Genomic DNA, 20,644 nt, shown 5'->3' on the forward strand with positions numbered 1-20,644 from the left:
GCAGGAGAATTGCTTGAACCCAGGAGGCGGAGGTTGCAGTGAGCCGATATCACACCACTGCACTCCAGCCTGGTGACAGAGTGAGATTCCATCTAAAAAAAAAATTAAAAATTAAAAAATACTTTTGGTTCTGGCTAGCATAATTTGGCTTCCTAGTTTAAAGCAAACCGCATTACAATATGATAAGTAAGAAAAACATCCAGCTGCATTTTCCAAAAATTGAATTCTATGTACTTGAAATATTTTATTTAAAAAAGTGAAATAGGATGTGTATAAATGTTTTGAAATATACGTAGTGAGAACAGGCACAAAAACTTTAGTTATATTTATGTATCTTTCAATTTTACATTAAAATATGAGTATGAATTAGATCTAAGAAATATCCAAAACAGTATATTTATGGAATCTGTTTTAGACAAAAAAAAAGTAGTAGCAACTGCTCAATTGTGCTTCCTAAATGCCAGGCATGTTCCTAAGAGTTTACCACAAATAAACATAATCATCCTGATAACCCTTTTTATGGATGTGGAAAGTGAAGAACATTATTGAAGTTGGCTGGGCGCGGTGGCTCATGCCTGTAATCCCAGCATTTTGGAAGTCCGAGACGGATGATTGCTTGAGCCCAGGAGTTCAAGACCAGCCTGGGCAACATGGCAAAATCCCCATCTCTACAAAAAATAAAAATAATAAATAATAAGATTATGTAAGCTCACATAATTAACATCTTAAGTGGCCTGGTCTCAGCCTGTGCCAGCAGCTACGCTCATGTTGAAGTCAAGGGAACGCTTTCCCCATAACCATATAAATATCATCCCAATTATCTATGTATCTCCCTTCTCTCTCTTGCTAAACTGTGAGAACCTCAGACATAGGCAATGTAGTATTACCCACGTATTTGTGTTCCCAGCCCCAGGAACTTAAAAATGATACAGAGACAAAGGGAATCTTCATAAGCCCCCATGATTCTCATGTCTTTTCCTAATCTAGATAGAAATAAAGAAGTCTCAGCCAGGTGCGGTGGCTCATGCCTGTAATCCCAGCACTTTGGGGGGCCGAGGCGGGCGGATCACCTGAGGTCAGGAGTTCGAGAGCAGCCTGGCCAACATGGTGAAACCCTGTCTCTACTAAAAATACAAAAATTAGCTGGGTGTGGTGGTGCACACCTGTAGTTCCAGCTACTCAGGAGGCTGAGGCAGGGAATTGCTTGAACCCGGGAGGCAGAAGTTGCAGTGAGCTGAGATCGTACCACTGTACAGAGCAAGACTCCGTCTCAAAAAATAAATAAATAAAAATAAAATCAAAAAAAGAAGCCTCTAGTCTTTGAAAGAAACTTATTCACAATTATAAAAATAAAGAGTTAAAAAATCGAAAATGCATATGCTTACTTAGTTCAAAATAATTATACATGTTCATAATGGAGAAAAATCCAAATTCATAAACCTTTTGATTTAGTTAACATAATTTAAATACCTGTGGTCTGAGTACATGTCTATGCTTCAGAAACAACGTGCCAATAAATATTCCACACCTATGGGTGGGAAAGTGTTTTACTTCCCATTAGGTTGCAGATGTCTTAGAAACACACTCCTGCACCACAGCTTCAAGAAATCCAAATAATGACCTGATCTGCTGGTTTCCAAGCTGCCCTGCCAGGAGCAAGTCAGAGGCCCTGTAGGGCTCCTCGGTAAGCCCTCCAAATCCCTCTCCCCTCAATGACCCCACCACAGCAGCTCCACTTTTGAATATTTTACCAGTGCATGTTCCAGGTAAGATTTCCTTTCACAAAAGGTTTTTGTGGGTAAGGAAAAATGAAAACTTGCTGAATTACTCTAAGCTCCTTTCTGCAGTTGTTTTTATAATGGAACCACCTGTTGATTTCCAGGCTTGTTCAAAAAGAAAACACTGCTATAAATGCATAGAACGTCTTCCCTTCTGAAAAGGAAACTTGTGCTAGAGGTTACAGCAAACAGTAAGAATGGGATTGCAAAGAATAAAGGTGGCTGACTAACTCTAGACTTCCTAACTGAGGACTTACATCAGGATTGGAACAAATTAGGTCTAAATCTGCACTGAGTTCCAGGGTGGAAATGGAGGTCTCAGTTAAGAAGTAGGAGAAATCTCAAAACCCAGAGCCTGGAACTCAACCCCAGGGCCTCCGTGTTAGCATCAGCGGCTGCAGAGCCATTATCAGGACATCTCAAATCCTGACATGTAGACAGGGAGGCTGAGAACACTTGTCACCTAAAAACACATGATTCCAGCAGTGAATCCCCGGGATCAAGCTCTTCAGCAAGCAGTGTGCTGGTTCACCCCAAGAAGGACTTCCAGAAAATGGGCAGTGGGCTAGGCTGACTGCTGGAAACCACCATTCTCATGGGAACACATTAAAAATTCAGCAACTGCTGTGTTCTCTTTAGAGAATGGAGTGAAGCGTGCTTTCTCATGAAAAAGCAGTGGGAGGAAACTTTTCCTCTAAAGGAATACAGCAAAAGGACCAAATGAGAGTCATTATGTGCAGAAAAATCCTTTGTCAAGAGAAATGCACAAATGAGGAAGTATTAGGAATCTGCCTGGTTTTAAATAAAAACACACCTTCCCATCCTTGGAAGGGAGAAAACCATAATTATTTCTGTGGCAGAAGGGCTGTGGGGACAATGCAGGTTGTCCTGAACCTGTGTGAACACCTGGTGAACTAGTTTACCCTGGCTGGCACTCACTGAGCCTTGGCCCAGGAGCCAGAGAGCTGGCATCAAAACCAACTGTTGCCAAAGAGCCAAAGGAATGACAACCAAGGAATAGGATGCTTTAAAACAGGACCTGTAAGTAAATAATACAAAGAAGAGCAGTGTCAAAAAGCAGATTTCCTTTTCTTCTCATCATCCATGATTTATGAATTTATGGATCAAATAATGTAAAATATATCCAGAATCTTCATCACCCACCACACTCATGATGCTGAGGTAGTGACAATATTTATACAGACCAAAAAAAAAATTTTTTTTCACCAATTAACAGGAGCCAATGAGACCCATTATTTCCTGAGGCAAGTCTTTTTCACGAAGACAGCTTTCCCTTGGTTCTGTGAAAGCTATCTCTGAGTAGCATTCTTCCCCATGAAAAGTAAATAATTCCACCGTGAAAGTCCAAGAAAAGTAGTGTTTGGCCAGTTGTACTTCTCCAGGGCATGAGGAGCTCACCTTTGAGCTTGCATCACAGATTGCTAGGTGGGAGAGAATTGCATTTGTTTCTAATCTCTTGAGGCTTCAGCACCCCTAGACTAGTGAGTAGAAAACCTCAGTGGTCCTCCACGCAAAGTGGGCCCGGGGGTTCAGAACGCTCACTCACCGTGTCTGAAAAGCATGCAGACAGATCATAATGCTTTGACTTCTGATATAACCTTCTGGGGTGTTTACGTACTTTTTTTTTTGAGACGGAGCCTCGCTCTGGCATCAGGCTGGAGTGTGGTGGCGTGATATCGGCTCACTGCAACTTCTGACTCCCTGGTTCAAGCGATTCTCCTGCCTCAGCCTCCTGAGTAGCTGGGATTACAGGCACATGGCACCATGCCCAGCTAATTTTTGTATTTTTAGTAGAGACGGGTTTACCATGTTGGCCAGGATGGTCTTGATCTCCTGACCTCGTGGTCTGCCCGCCTCGGGCTTCCAAAGTGCTGGGATTACAGGCATGAGCCACCGCGCCCAGCCAGGAATAAAAAATCTAAATAGAATTTTAAATAAAACCTCTCTCTGAATTGCTGAGGATTCTTAGAAAAAAAAACACTATATTCGTTGTAGTAACAATATATAATAATCAAAGTTTTGAATTGATTTGAGCTCAGTTATAACAATGCGCTACATCTATCCACACACACACAAAATGACAAGTGCTTGAAAACCAAGACAAGGAACCCTGTGGTTTTCTGGATCAAGACCAGAAACAAATCCCTCCAGCCCTCCCTGGGCTCTGCTTTCTCCCTTGCCCTCTTTGCCGGTTGAACATTGCTGGCGCCACCCAGTGGCCCCCATGACCCCTGCTTCAGTGCCACAGAAGGCCCAGAAGGCTCAATGCTACCAGCCCTGCCTTTAGTACCAGGGTGACATGACTGCCCCCTTACTGAGCCAGACCACCTGCCTGGATCTTGACATGCATGGTCTCCTTTCATTCTCACCACAGCCCAGGACATAGGAGGGTCTGCACCCATTTCACAGATGGGAACAGAGAGACTTCAAGTTAGGTTGAGACTTTACTTACAGTCCCAAAGCTAGGGCAGCACTGGGGCTGGGCTTCCAACCCTTCCTCTGACTCAGCTGCACACACCATCCTTACTAAGAGGACAGCAGCCCCTTGCTTGCTTTTGCATTTGCATTAACTCTCTGAACCCAAGCTTATAAATAAAAGCCACATGTTCTATAGCTATTCCCAAAGACACAGCTTGATTCCAGACAAATAACTAAGATAATTTTCTGCTCACCTTCCAACACATCTTAGACTTTAAGAGAGATAATGTCTTTCAAGCACTTACATAAATTCTGGGCTGTGGCAAGGCTCTGATCCTTTTCTTGCCACTTCTTCAGCATCCTAAACTTGCAGATGGTAACATCTTCTGCCCTCTCCCAGATATCATCAGTTTTCATAACTCCAACTGCAGATTGGCAGTGGCAGGTTTTGTTTTGTTTTGTTTGCAATGGCACGATCTCAGCTCACTGCAACCTCCGCCTCCCGGGTTCAAGCGATTCTCCTGCCTCAACCTCCCAAATAGCTAGGATTACAGGCGCCTGCCACCATGCCCAGCTAATTTTTGTATTTTGAGTAGAGACAGGGTTTCACCATATTGGCCAGGCTGGTCTCGCACTCCTGACCTCATGATCTGCCCGCCTTGGTCTCCCAAAATGCTGGGATTACAGGAGTGAGCCACCGCACCCGGCTGGCAGTGGCAGTTTTTATCCACTCTTTCCTCAAGTCGCCAGCAAGGGTAATCAAAAAACTGAGTAACTGTTAAGGGGGTTTTGTCTTTGCTTCATCTAAACACAGATGATGAATTCAGTAGTTCCTCTGAACATTTCAATCATTAATAGATACTTACAATGAAATATACTCTCCTTATTAAAAAAGGTATAGCATTAATTGTTACTTCACTCACTTTTAAAATATATTTAAATGCCCCCCAATCACTGTTTTCCAACCAATTTTAAGGACTAACTGGTACTATTTCATATAATATTACACTGTTAGAGTATAATGTTCATTCACAGTGATAGTTCCAATAATAAGACTGTTTTGAAGACAGCACAAATTAGGTCGGAATTTTGAAAAATTCAGACGCCAAAAATAATTCAAGTGGCTTAAAAAGAGAAACATACAGCTTTGGTCTTAAACACCTGTCTTTATCTAAATGTTAGTGGCACACCGAGACACTTAGTGACCTCAGTGACCACTAAAGAGAAAAGCAAGAGATCTGAATTCTCATCTCCATTATGCCACTTCCTGGTTTTAGGGGGAAACGCACATTTCAAAAAAAAGCCTCATAGGATGGTAATATCTATTTTATATCTGATTTGTAATATCTGCTAATTTCTTAGAAAGTGTCATACACTAAGAAGGTGTGATTTTTGTGAAATATACATTTGGTCTTCCTTATCTTTTCCTGGCATAAAGCTCCTAAAATCCTTGGAATCTAAGGAGTGTTTAGAGTGTATACGCTAATTATATAGCATAATTATATATTAGCATATAAGGGATTGTATGCTAACTATATTACTAGATAGCATATATAATATAGCATGTAATTATAGATATAATTATATATAATATTATTATATAACATAATAATATATGCTATATAATTAGCATATAATCCTTTATATGTTAATGAGGTGACTGGTAGCTGAGGGCCCCTGGATAGCTTCAGGATGGGAGGGGGTCACAGTAAAAACCAAGGCTGGATCAGAAAGTTAGGATTTTCAGCTCCACCCCATAACCAGCAGAGAGGGAGGAGGGGCTGAAAAGGGAGTCGATCACCAATGGCCAATGATGTAATCAATCATGACTGCAAATTAAAGCTTCTATAAAACCAAAGGGACAGGGTTCAGAGAAGTTCCAGGTTTGCAAATACATCCACATGCTGGGAGTGTGTGCACCCTAACTTCACAGGGACAGGAGCTCCAGGGCTGGGGCCATTCCAGATAGCTCCCTGGGTATCTTTCCATCTGGCTGTTCATCTGCATCCTTTATTATACCTCTAACTAATAAACCAGTAAATGTAAAGTGTTGCCCTGAGCTCTGTGAGCCACTGTAACAAATTAATTGAACCCCTGGGCAGGGTCTTGGGAGCCCCAATTTGTAGCTGGTGAATCAGAAGTTCTGGCAGTTCAGTCTTATAACTGGCTTCTGAAGTGGGGGACAGTCTTGTGGGACTGAGCCCTTAACCTGTGGGATCTGACACTATCTCTAGATAGCTAGTGTAAGAATTAAGTTGAATTAGAGGACACCCAACTGGTGTGCACTGCAGAATCTGCAGAAAAATTGCTTGTTTGCTTGTTTGCTTGGCATATGAGGAGTAGCATGTGGTGAGTGAGGGTAGGAAAAAACACTTTGGTTTGGTTTTTGCACTCTAGCTCCTATATCATGTAGGAGGGCATATATGTCTACCAATTCAAATCATTGGCCCGATAAAAATATTAGCCCTCTCACTGAGCTAGTTTTCCTACTTTCACCTTTTTAAAGTGGTTGTGCTATAGTACAGCACAGTTGACTAGCGCAGAGTTTCAGTTAAGGATCCTCCAGCCATTTCAAATACTGGAGATAAAGCTAGAAAGAGGTGAGAAGTGACAGGAATCCTTCCCACTCTCCCCCTAGGACCCAACACCTAAGCTCATCTTTACCATCCACTTATTAACGTGCATTTAACATGTGTACTTGGACTCTTCCCCACTCCACTTTCCTCTCTGACCGCTTTCTAGATCGCAGAATGGGCTCCAAGGGATGGCCCTGCCATCTAGTGGTTTCCTGATACCTGGTGGATTGCTCCTAGCTTTCTAAACCTCTGCCCCATAAAAGTTGCCCAGAGAGCCTATGAAAAAACCTAAGTTCTCAGGGCCATCTCAAAACCTGTATCAGACTCTAAACTCAACTTTTTAACAAGATCTCAAAGTGAGTCTGTTAGGGTTGAGGCCTGACTTTTTTTTTTAAAGCAGTACAGTGAAATACTGAATAAGAAACTACCAGGGAAGTGACTTGATATCTCACAGAACATTGCAAAAATATGCAAAGGAAGTCAATCTATTAATTTGTTGATTTTGATAACACATTGTCATCTCCCAAAAGGTGGGAGGTCCTTCATCTTTCTAAGTTGGATGTGGCTCCAGGAAGGCTGATCCAGCAGCATGGGCATTGGATGCATGTCAATGGGGAGGCCAGGGAAAATGAGAATTCCATCAGAGGGAAGGAGCAGAAGAGGGGGATCAAACTCGGTTATTGTCAGTTACTGGCAGTCACCACTTGTGCTGCTTTTTGAAATGGTTCAATTCTGATCATATTGAACTCAGTCACCTGTCAAGGTGTAGGAACCATCAGTTAGAAAAAGTGGTATGAAATCTGAACTAACGAAATCAATTTGTGAGAACATGCAAAACTCTAGACTCTTGGCAATCTCTCTAAACTTCAAATATGAGTTTACGAGGCCACGCGCGGTGGTTCACGCCTATAATCCCAGCACTTTGGGAGGCAGAGGTGGGCAGATTACTTGAGGTCAGGAGTTCGAGACCAGCCTGGCCAACATGGTGAAACCCCGTCTCTACTAAAAATACAAAAAATTAGCCAGGCATCGTGGCAGGCATCTCTGTAATCCCAGCTACTCAGGAGGCTGAGGTAGGAGAATCGCTTGAACCCAGGAGGCGGAGGTTGCAGTGAGCTGAGATCACACCATTGCACTCCAGCCTGGGCAACAAGAGTGAAACTCTGTCTCAAAAAAAAAAAAAAAATCTATAATTACTGTAAATAAACACTGCTATCACTGGTATATGGAGGCCGGGCGCGGTGGCTGACGCCTATAATCCCAGCACTTTGGGAGGCCGAGGCAGGCGAATCACGAGGTCAGGAGATCGAGACCATCCTGGCTAACACAGTGAAACCCCGTCTCTACTAAAAATACAAAAAATTAGCCGGGCGTGGTGGAGGGAGCCTGTAGCCCCAGCTACTCGGGAGGCTGAGGCAGGAGAATTGCTTGAACACGGGAGGCAGAGGTTGCAGTGAGCTGAGATCACGCCACTGCATTCCAGCCTGGGCAACAGAGCGAGACTCCATCTCAAAAATAAGAAAAAAGAAGAAAGTCATAAAAATATACATTTTATTTTGACTACCAAGAACAAAATTAGAAAGAATGAATAAGACCAACTATATGATAGCACAACAGGGTAACTATAGTCAGTAATAACTTAATGGTATATGTTAAAATAACTTAACGAGTGTAATTGGATTGTTTGTAACTCAATGGATAAACTCTTGAGGGGATGGATACCCCATTCTCCATGAGGTGCTTATTTCACATTGCATTTCTGTATCATAATATCTCACGTATCCCATAAATATATACACCTACTATGTACCAAAACAATTAATTTTTTTCTTTGCTTTTTTTTTTTTTGGAGGTGTAGTCTTGTTCTGTCTTCAGGCTGGAGTGCAGTGGCGTAATCTCGGCTCACTGCCACCTCCACCTCTCAGGTTCAAGGGATTCTTCTGCCTCAGCCTCTCAAGTAGCTGGGACTACAGGCACACGCCACCACGCCCAGCTAATTTTTGTATTTTTAGTAGAGACAGGTTTTCACCATGTTGGCCAGGATGGTCTCGATCTCTTGACCTCGTGATCCACTCGCCTCGGCCTCCCAAAGTGCTGGGATAACAGGAGTGAGACACTTGGCCACAAAATTACATATTTAAAAAAACACATTTTGGCTGGGCACAGTGGCTCACACCTGTAATCCCAGCACTTTGGGAGGCCAAGGCAGGCAGATCACCTGAGGTCAGGAGTTCGAGACCAGCCTGACCAACATGGAGAAACCCCGTCTCTACTAAAAGTACAAAAAGTTATCCAGGCGTGGTGGCTCATGCCTGTAATCCCAGCTACTTGAGAGGAGAATAGCTTGAACCCAGGAGAGAGAGGTTGTGGTGAGCCAAGATAGCGCCATTGCACTCCAGCCTGGGCAATAAGAGAGAAACTCTGTCTCAAAAAAAAAAAAAAAAAAAAAAAAAAGCACTTTTTATTTTAAATGTATTCATAGATGTATTCATAGAAATTCCAGCAAAAAAATAGTCTCCTACAATATCACTCAGCACATTAGAAAACACAGTACTGCAGAAGTTCCCTCTGGACACTTACTTTATTGTGATGCAACACCACGTTCCTTGTTTAAAATTTAGCCCCCTTCTGACAGGTATCTGCATGTCATGCAGCACTTCCACAGTGCCCTTTAGTGAAGATGCATTAATAGTGATGCATAGTCTCAATTAGCTATTGCCTTAGGCCTGAAAAAAAGAGCAGAGACCAGAAGCATCTTACAATGTGAAATATTATTAAAATAGATTCTAAACAAGTAAACCAGAGGTATTATAAAGTAGTTTTTTAAGCAGCCAAGAAACTCAGTGTAGAAGAACATCTGTTATTCTGGGTGCTACCAGTTAAATATCCCTATTACTGCGTCATCTGCAGTGATGAAAAAGTCACATCTTTCAGGTTCATTTATTTGAACATAGCAATGAATACCACGAAAAACAACCCAATTCCTGACATACAGAGTCCAAACTACCTCTTTATAGGGCTGTAATTTTAGCTTTGAATAAACTGACCTGTTTTAAACGGACTAATTGAATGGGATAGTATCTAGAGTAAAAATCAGCCACATCCATAGGAGAGGATTGTGCTTAAATTGAGACTGAGAATTCCAAACATGACTGAGTTCCAAAAGAGTTTCCTTTTGAAAGACAAAGACATGACAGGAGACAGACTTCAATGGACGACCTGTGCACAGCACTCATTCTGTGCCAGCATTGGTTGTTCCCAAATAATCTGTCCACATATAACTTGAAGGATATAATAGAAACAAGTTGAAAAATAATTCAAAAGTTATTTAAGTGATAAGTAGATGTACAGAAAACAGATCCATGTTATCCCAATGTCATTACACTTATGGAGCAAAATAAAAATTCTACATGACAGAAGAAATAGAATTTCTTGTCAGCAACATATAGTTTTTTAAGAGAGAGAAGAAGTAAAAGAGTTGGTTAAAACTCCTTTAATGTCCAGCTACTAAACTCATTTGTGTGCTTTCTTTTTTTTTTTTGAGACAGGGTCTCACTCTGTCTTTCAGGCTGGAGTGCACTGGCACCATCATGGCTCACGGCAGCCTTGACCTCCCAGGCTCAAGCTATCCTCCCACCTCAGCCTCCCAAGTAGCTGAGACCACAGGCACGCACCACCATGCCTGGCTAATTTTTAAATATTTTTGTAGAAATAGGGTCTTGGCCAGGTTCAGTGGCTCACACCTATAATCCCAGCACTTTGAGAGGCTGAGGCAGGCACATCATGAGGTCAGGAGTTCGAGAGCAGCCTAACCAACATGGTGAAACCCCGTCTCTATTAAAAATACAAAAAAATTAGCTGGACGTGGTGGTGGGTGCTTGTAATCCCAGCTACTCAGGAGGCTGAGGCAGGAGAATGGCTTGAACCCAGGAGGCGGAGGTTGCAGTGAGCCGAGATTGTGCCATTGCACTCCAGCCTGGGTGACAGAGCAAGACTCTGTCTCAAAAAAAAAAAAAAAGAAAAAAAGAAATGGGGTCTCCCTTTCTTGCCCAGGCTGGTGTCAAACTCCTGGCACGGAGGATCCACCTGCTTCTGCCTCCAAAAGCATTGGGATTGCAGACATGAGCCACCATTCCCGGCCTGTGTGCTTTTCAGAATATCATAGTCAACACTGAATTGTGTGTAATACTGAGAAAGAGATGAAGTGTCATAACTGAAAATGCAAATTATGCAGAAATAATATCCACTGCAAACTTGTATCAATGGCAGGAGAAACCTCAGTGCCATTTGTAGATGATGACACTACGGCCCTGAGCTCCCACATGGAGCCGGTGAATTTCAGTGGTTTCACTTCCATCCCATTGCTAGTTTCCCTCTTTAGGTTCGAAAATGTGTTTATCATACATGTGTCTGTTATTCTAAAAAATTTCCTTCAAATAGAATAAGAAATCAAACTCAAAACAGCTGCAGGAGATGGAGGGGTATCTGGTGTTTCTCTCCATCTGCCTTCTCCCAGACGAGGTCCCCATGACCTGCAGCTCTCTCCAGCTTCTCCCAGGAGAGAGGAGGATATTAAAGGAGTGGTTGCAAGAGGGCTTCCCAGCACCGACATTAAACAGGGGAAATGCAGTCCCATGCCAAGGCTGTAACCATACACAGCGGGAGCCACCCGGTGAAGACCAAGCAGGCAGGGTCTGGCAAAGTAGCTGGGCCATCAGGCAGAGTGCAGATCCACCCCCAGGACACAGAAGAGACCCTGTCACAAGACCCCACATTCACATTAAGACAGCTAAGATGCAGACTTTTGCCGCCTTTGAACCAAACCAAACCAAACCCACTCCCGGCTGAGCACACCCACTATTAGAAGCATCCCCACACTCACTGTGAGCCCCACTGACCTCCAGGGATTTGGGCTGTGGGTGTCTGTGGAACCCGAGTGGAACCTCTGCTCCAGCAGCTGGGGCTTTGTCTCACTTAATCAAATCTTTAAATGTTATAGAGATGAGACAATTATTATATTTGCTTTCTCACCCTTCTCTACCCTCAGCTCCACTCACCCCACCCTGAAAACTAGAGTTTTTATCCAAGATAAAACTTACATTCTTTGTTTTCTATCCGTACCATTTCCTCAGAATCCATTTTGGTCAAAAATAATTTAAACTCCACTGGTTGCACCAGATACATTTCAATATAACTTCCCAATTTTAAAACTTTACTATCAACAAATTCAATTTTCTTTAGAAAAGGAGATTTTTAAAATTTTACTTAGACTGGGCACAGTGGCTCATACCTATAATCCGAGGGGATTTAGGAGGCCAAAACAAGTAAATTCCTTGAGCCCAGGAGTTCGAGACCAGCCTGGGCAAAATAGTGAGACTCTGTGTCTAAAAGAAAAAAAAAATTTTTAAATTAGACAGACAAGGTGACACATTCCTGTGGTCCCAGCTACTCAGGAGGCTGAGGTTAGAAGGATCATTTGGGAAGCTGAGGCTGTAGTAAGCCATGATCACGGTATTGCACTTCAACCTAGGTGACAGAGCCAGACTCTATCTTGAAAAAAATAGTGTATTAATTAATAAAATACAATATCAATATATGAAATATGACAATTTAGAAGGGTTAGTGATTGCTTGGGTGGTAACTGAAACTTTGACCTTGGAAATCTCACTCTGAAGTCACACACGTGCTTTTCTTTTGCTTCCAGTCCCTCTTTACTCCACCCTGGTTTTCTACCTCATTGAGGCTTCCAGTTCCTAAACTCTATTTTTCTAAAGACTTATTTTTCAACTCTCTCTCAGTTTCAGTCTTTCATGTTATCAAACTGCAACACACGCATCCAACATCCTCATCATTTTTGCTTGTTTGAATCATTCTCCAGCCTGAAATTGGAGAACATTGACAGAACTAAGCTAATAGTTTAGTTGTCTCCCCTCATTGAATACCACCTTCCCCCTAGAAAGCCCTCTTAGCACTATATTATGGACAGAGAACCTCAGAGGAGCTACTCCATTTGCCCAAGTCCTCCTCTAGGAAGCGGCGGAACTGGAATTTGAACCCCACTACATGCACTGGCCCTTGCCTCCCACCTCCTCAGCTCCTCTCCAGGTTCGAGAGCAAGTCTGGAGGAAATACAGGAACAAACCACTTAACTGCACTGGGCGTCGCCATCACCACCTGATTGCCTTAACCTGGCTCCTCTCTCTTTCCATTCCTAGTCCTAGAAACTTTTAAAGGATCCTCTGAGTGTCTGACAATCACCAGGGCCCATAGAGCTCAGAAAATGCCCTCCCATGACTCCACTTCTGCAAAATCCTCCAAAGCTGCTTCTTTGGAATAAGCTACAAGTTAACAAAACAATTGTTTTCTCAGAAATAGGAGTATAAAATGTGAGAACACAATGCACTATTTTGAAACATTGAAAATACCATATCTGGCCCAGCACAGTGGCTCACTCTTTAATCCCAGCACTTTGGGAGGCTGAGGCAGGCAGATCACCTGAGGTCAGGAGTTCGAGACCAGCCTGGCCAATATGGTGAAATCCTGTCTCTACTAAAAATACAAAAATTAGCCAGGCATGGTGGCGCGCACTTGTAGTCCCAGCTACTCGGGAGGCTGAGACAGGAGAATCACTTGAATCCAGGAGGCGGAGGTTGCAGTAAGTGAAGATTGTGCCACTACACTCCAGCCTGGGCATCGCAGCAAGACTCTGTCAAAAAAAAAAGGAGAGAGAGAGAAAAGAGAAAGAAAGAAAGAGAAAGAGAGAGAAAGAGAAAGAAAGAAAGAAAGAGAGAAAGAAAGAGAAAGAAAGAAAGAAAGAAAGAAAGAAAGAAAGAAAGAAAGAAAGAGAGAAAGAAAGAAAATATCATATCTAAGGGATATACATCTCTGCTGCTAATTCAAGTTGTTTTTTAGAATATGTGCTTCTGGGCCAGGCATGGTGGCTTACGCCTGTAATCCCATCATTTTGGGAGGCCAAAGCTGGCAGATCACTTGAGGTCAGGAGTTCGAGACCAGCCTGGCCAACACAGTGAAACCCCATCTCTACTAAACATACAAAAATAAGCCAGGCATGGTGGTGCACACCTGTAATTCCAGCTACTTGGGAGGCTGAGGCAGGAGAATCACTTGAACCCAGGAGGCAGAGGTTGCAGTAAGCCAAGATCGTGCCACTGCACTCCAGCCTAGGCCACAGAGAAAGACTCTATCTCAAAAAAAAAAAAAAAAAGAATATGTATTTCTAGGGTAATTACGGCTTCTGGTTCACTCATCACTCTGTATTTATTTCCATTCTACAATAAATTCTGGCAAACAAGAGGCTTCTCCATTGTCATTAATTTCTCAGGGGATATCTTAGAAATATCCTACAAGTAGAAACAGACTTTGGTTTTGAAATTTGTCAGGAATAACTGTCAGAACTGTAAGAGTCCAAGCAGTGCATGTGGCACCTTACAATTATCTTCATATTCCTCTAGAAAACCACAGCGATTAAATAACTTTCACAGAGTCCAAAGAGACATGCCACAGAGGCCAAGGCACCTGTCATCTGACTTCAGGCTCCTGGATCTCCAAACCTCTTCCTGCACAAACTCCACAACCAAAAGAACACAGGTACCCCATGTGGCACCAGCAGCCTTCTTCTAAAAAATTTCAGAAAATTAAATAAGCACTAGCATCATACCTGTAGGCTAACTACATGCCCTTCATGCAAATACAATCTAACGTTATTTTTTTGAGGCAGCATCTCCATCTGTCACCTTGGCTGGAGTGATGTGGCTCACTGCAGCCTCAGCTTCCTGGGCTCAAGCTATCCTCTCTCTCTTCAGCCTCCCAAATTATTGGGACTATAGGCGCACGCCACCACATCCAGCTAATTTTTAATTTTTTATAGAGACAGAATCTTGCTAATTGCCCAGGCTGGTCTTGAACTCTTGGGCTCAAGCAATCCTCCCACCTTGGCCTCCCAAATTTCTGGGATTACAGGCATAAACCACCACACTCAAACCTCAATCTAACTTTTTTGCTCTACAAGCTTCCTTTCTACTCAGTTACTTTCTACTTAGCACTTTAGATGTTTTTAACCTCATTTTTACATCTATCCCTTGATATTTTCTATGCATGGTTCAAAACCCACAAAGAGGTTAACGTAACCATTCGTCCAGGCTCCCTTGATAAAGCTGAACTTTAAATTTAGGTTTTCTGAAGGCCAGGTCCGAGGAAATCTTCTACATGGGAAAACCATAATCAATCCAAGAAGAAAGGTGTAAAACATCAGCCAGGAAGGACTTCCAGCCTTTCCCATGCCATCGTCCCTGTTGTTCTTGGGGGCACCTCCCTCCACATTAGCAGAATATGATCAGCTATTCTAGCTTCCCAGGAAGTGTGCGTGAGGCCTTTCTAATTAACTTAATGTACTTGTTAAAAACATAAACTCATTAAATGGTACTACTTATTCTGAATTTGTGTTAATTACTCAAGCTATAGCTCATTAATAAAGACAGTTTATTATAGACCTAATCTTTATTTTTCAACTGCTGTCAACCCCTCATTTCAAATCTGAAAGTGTGATTTGTAGTCACCATTGCATCTGTCTACTTTGCTACTTTCAGTTCACCATCCACGTCTACCTTCATTCTAACTGGACTTACAATAGGTAAAGATGAGAAAGGAGATTCAATGCTGAATTACACAAAAGTTTAGAAAAATGGTTTAAACATTGCAGCTGTGCTCTATATTCTAGGAATCTCATTCCATTATGAGTATCCAAACCACCTCCCCTCAGGCCATAATGCCTTGCACCTAACAGGTGCTTAAATATGTATATTTGTGCAACAAAACCCAAAATGAACCCAATTTTCATCTTTTTCTTTTCTTTTTCTTTTTTTTTTGAGACAGTCTCACTCTGTCACCCAGGCTGGAATGCAGTGGCAAGATCTCGGCTCACTGCAGCCTCCTCCTCCCTGGTTCAAACAATTCTTATGCCTCAGCCTCCCAAGTAGCTGGGACTACAGGTGCACACCACCACTCCTGGCTAATTTTTGTATTTTTAGTAGAGAAAACGTTTCACCATTTTGGCCGGCTGGTCTTGAACTCCTGACCTCAGGTGATCCGCCTGCCTCAGCCTCCCAAAGTGCTGGGATTACAGGCGTGAGCCACTGCGCCTGACCCCAATTTTCTAAATCTAAAAAATTGCTCTGAAATTAGTTAACCTGGGAGGCCTGTCTTATTTGAGGAGCTCTCAACCAAGGAGAAACCTCAAGTCACTCTACAGTTGACCCCGAGATCTCACATGGCTCCCTAGTGTATTCTAGAACACTTGCTTCTCAAACTCTGATGTGAACAAGAGTTGCCTTGGAATCCTGCCTACTGCAGGTTCCAGTGCTGCAGGTCTGGAGTGGGGCTGAGATTTTGCATCTTAACAGGCTGCTCTCAGTTGATACTGATCCTCATGGTACGTTGGTTCCCAGACCCCATTTTAAGTAGCAAGGCTGCAGAAAATAGATGGCCTAGGTTAAATATGGGGGAGTCCTCTCCAGGCCTGATACCAGCGCCCACACCAATTCAGGATAGCTCTTTCCCAGCTGTTATCTTCTTTTCACATGTGGAAAAAACCTTGTCCTGTGGATCTGAGGATGCAGCACACAATCCTCTGTAGGGAAGCTCCAAATTAGACCCCTACTGGAGGAAAATTTAAATCAACAGGGACAGGACCCACCTCAGTGGGTTTAACCACAAAGTCTTAGACATTTATTATTCATTTTCACTGGCTTTACTTTGAGGAAGGACTCGTTATTGGTTGCTCTGTACACGTTAAAAGTCAAGGACGGGGCCAGGTACGGTGGCTCAAGCCTGTAATCCCAGCACTTTGGGAGGCCAAAGCAGGTGGATCACAAAGTCAGGAGTTCGAGACCAGCCTGGCCAACACGGTGAAACCCTGTCACTACTAAAAATACAAAAATTAGCCAGGCATGGTGGCGGGTGCCTGTAATCCCAGCTACTCGGGAGGCTGAGGGAGGAGAATCGCTTGAACACGGGAGGCAGAGGTTGCAGTGAGCCAAGATTGTGCCACTGTACTCCAGCCTGGGCAACAGAGCAAGACTCTGCCTCAAAAAAAAACCTCAAAGAGGGGTAACGATCAATGACTTTGCACAGAATCAAGGGCCCATAATGGCACACTGTTTCTTTGTTTACAATGTCAGGACCCAGAGGAGAAAGAGAGCTCATGTGCCATTTGGCATGGGCTACACAGTGATCCATAGTACCTTCTAATGTGGACGCAGAACTTTTAACATGTAAGACTTTGACATGATGTTGGAATCATGGTCTGTTAAAATATGAAGCTAAATTGGTGTTCCAGGCATTGTATGGGCTGCATACATATTGACATGCACACACATACACACAATGCACACACTATTAAACTTCTGGCAAACAATCACTTTTGACCCAAGCAGAGAGAATTTGGAAACTGAAAGGAGGCAAGAGAGGGTGAGTCACAGTTAACATCAATCAAAGGTCCAGTGTCAAGCCAGGCTTAACAACAAAGTCTGCATAGTTGGCTCCAGGACAAAACATGATACTTGATCTCAACTTCTTTTCTGTTGACCTCAAATAAAGTTTTCAGTTTCCGAACATTGGAATACTCCCTCTGAGTCTACCAGTCTATGTTGGACAAATAAGAACAGCTGTTTAGTTCTAATTTTTTTTCTTTCTTTTTCTTTTTTTTTTTTTTTTTTTTTGAGACAAAGTTTCACTCTTGTTGCCCAGGCTGGAGTGCAATGGCGATCTTGGCTCACTGCAACCTCCACCTCCTGGGCTCAAATGATTCTCCTGCCTCAGCCTCCCGAGTAGCTGAGACTACAGGCACATGCCACCACGCCCGCCTAATTTTTGTATTTTTAGTAGAAATGGGGTTTCGCCATGTTGACCAGTCTGGTCTCGAACTCCTGACCTCAGATGCTCAACCTGCCTTGGCCTCCCAAAGTGCTGGGATTACAGGCGTGAGTCACCACGCCCAGCCTAGTTCTAATTTTTACATAGAAGAAGACTTCTTAAAATTATTATGGGTTTTTATTTCATTCAAAAGCACTAAGAGGCCAGGAGTGGTGGCTCATGCCTGTAATTCCAGAACTTTTGGAGGCTGAGGTGGGCGGGTCACTTGAGGCCGGGAGTTTGAGACCAGCCCAGCCAACATGGCAAAACCCTGTCTCTACTAAAAATACAAAAATTAGCCAGGCGTGGTGGTGCACACCTGTAATCTCAGTTACATGGGAGGCTAAGGCAGGAGGATCTCTTGAACCCAGGAGGCGGAGGTTGCAGTGAGCCGAGATCATGCCACTGCACTCCAGCCTGGGCAAGAGAGAGAGAGAGAGAGAGGGAGGAAGGAAGGAAGGAAGGAAGGAAGAGAGGGAGGAAGGAAGGAAGGAAGGAAGGAAGGAAGGAAGGAAGGAAGGAAGGAAGGAAGAGAACTCAATAGCACTCTGTCAGAGCATCATTATCCAAGGAAACAATCAAAGTGATTACATAAGATATGTGAACGTGACTTATGCACCTTTGTTTTTTTCCTACTAGAATTAGTTTTATGTAAAACCTTAAATGATCAAAGATATTAGGTATAATGCATTCACAATTACTTACAAAAACTGTGCCTGGGAAAGGAGCCCAGTGATCACTTGTTCACTGTGTGTGTCTGGGAAAAAGTACATAGATAATATATAAATGCTTTCTTTTTCTTTTCTTTTTTTTTTTTTTTTTTTTTTTTTTTTTTTTTTTTGAGATGGAATATCGCTTTGTTGCCCAGGCTGGAGTGCAGTGGCGCGATCTCGGCTCATTGCAAGCTCTGCCTCCCTGGTTCACGCCATTCTCCTGCTTCAGCCTCCTGAGTAGCTGGGACTACAGGTGCCCGCCACCATGCCCAGCAAATTTTTTTGTATTTTTAGTAGAGATGGGGTTTCACCATGTTAGCCAGGATGGTCTCTATCTCCGGACCTCGTGATCCGCCCGCCTCAGCCTCCCAAAGTGCTGGGATTACAAGCGTGAGCTACTGCGCCCAGCCAATAAATGCTTTCTTAAAGCAATTTACAGAATCCTATTTTATAGTAAAAATGCATTTTCAGCAGTACAGTGTTCACAGTGAGATTGGATTTTATTAAATTATATATGATAGAGAAAATGTTACTTATGTGTATAAAGTAAAATAAACATGATCGGCATTTTTAAACAAAATATTTAAAATAAATACAATATGCCCAGATTACATAATTCAAAAAGTGCATGCCACTCAACAATGCTGGCACTTAAAAGACTATTTTGGAAAATGTAAGGTTATGCCTGTGTGACAACGATCTGTGGGCAAGGCTTTATCCTCCGACTCTTCAGCTGTGAAAGATGTTGTCACTTGTGTATTGGCACAAATCCATCCTGGGTTAGTCGTTGACTACTCCAACACCCACTTCAGGCTTTACAGCCAAGGGCAACTTTAAATAAACATTTAAACATCCCAAGTAGTCAATTCAATGGCACCCCTCACAGGTCCAATGTATGACAATGCTGTTGAATGTGCCTCTTCATTTCAGTGCACTGCCTTCAGGCAGGTAAGTGTTTTATTAGATCTTTTTCCAGAACTGCAACCACTCCTGCACTCTCACCACCCTTTAACACGATCCTCACATCCTCCTCTCGCCACAAGCACACGGGAGAATGGGAGGAATTACAGAAAACAGGAAGGCAAGCTCACTGCCTCACAAAAGATTCCTTGGTGGAAGACTTTCCCAGTTTCCTTCTGCAGAAACAATGAAGGTCTGAGGACATGGGGTCATCATCAATCTCTTCATTACAGTCACTCATCTCAGAGACCAGCATCGCAACTGGAGGGCAGCTGCTCCCATTCAAGAGTCATCTGGGGCGACCAGGACCCCAGAACTCTGCTAGAGTCTCACAGTGTTCACGATGGCACTTGGCTGCCATCAGCCCTCCAGGCTCCTTATGCAGTTCAGAAACACGTGTTTGGAAGTAAGAAAGGCACTAGGACTGGGCGCGATGGCTCACGCTTGTAATCCCAACACTTTGGGAGGCTGAGGCAGGTGGATCACGAGGTCAGGAGTTTGAGACCAGCCTGGCCAACATGGTGAAACCCTGTCTGTACTAAAAATGCACAAATTAGCTGGGTGTGGTGCTGGGCACTTGTAGTCCCAGTTACTCAAGAGGCTGAGGCAGGAGAATCGCTTGAACCTGGGAGACAGAGGTTGCAGTGAACCAAGATCGTGCCACTGCCCTCCAGTCTGGGCAACAGGGCAAGACTTCGAAAGAAAGAAAGAGAGAGAGAGAGAGGAAGGAAGGAAGGAAGGAAGGAAGAAAGAAAATAAAGAAAGAGAGAGAGAGAAAGAAAGAGAAAGAAAGAAAGAGAAAGAAAGCGAGACAGAAAGAAAGAAAGAAAGAAAGAAAGAGAAGGAAAGAAAGAAAGAAAAAGAAAGAAAGGAAGAAAGAAAGAAAGAGAAAGAAAAGAAAGAAGAAAGAAAGAAAGAAGAAAGAAAGAAAGAAGAAAGAAAGAAAGAAAGAAAGAAAGAAAGAAAGAAAGAAAAGAAAGAAAAGAAAAAAAAGAAAAGAAAAGAAAAGGAAAGGAAAGAAAAAAAGAAAAGAAAAGAAAAGAAAAGAAAAGAAAAGAAAAGAAAAGAAAAAAGAAAGGCAGGCAGGCACTGACACCTGGTTTCAGGTGACTTTAAAAGGGAACTATTCTGAGAGTCTCTGTCTCACAGGAGCTTCTTTCAGTGTGGCCAGGGCCCTCTAGGATCTCACTGCCCTTTCCTCTGTCTCCTCCCAGCCTCCCTGCACTTGCTGTCCTCCAGCCACTCCTTG

Source organism: Nomascus leucogenys, chromosome 11 (assembly GCF_006542625.1).
Source record: "Nomascus leucogenys isolate Asia chromosome 11, Asia_NLE_v1, whole genome shotgun sequence".
NCBI classification, from domain to species: domain Eukaryota; kingdom Metazoa; phylum Chordata; class Mammalia; order Primates; family Hylobatidae; genus Nomascus; species Nomascus leucogenys.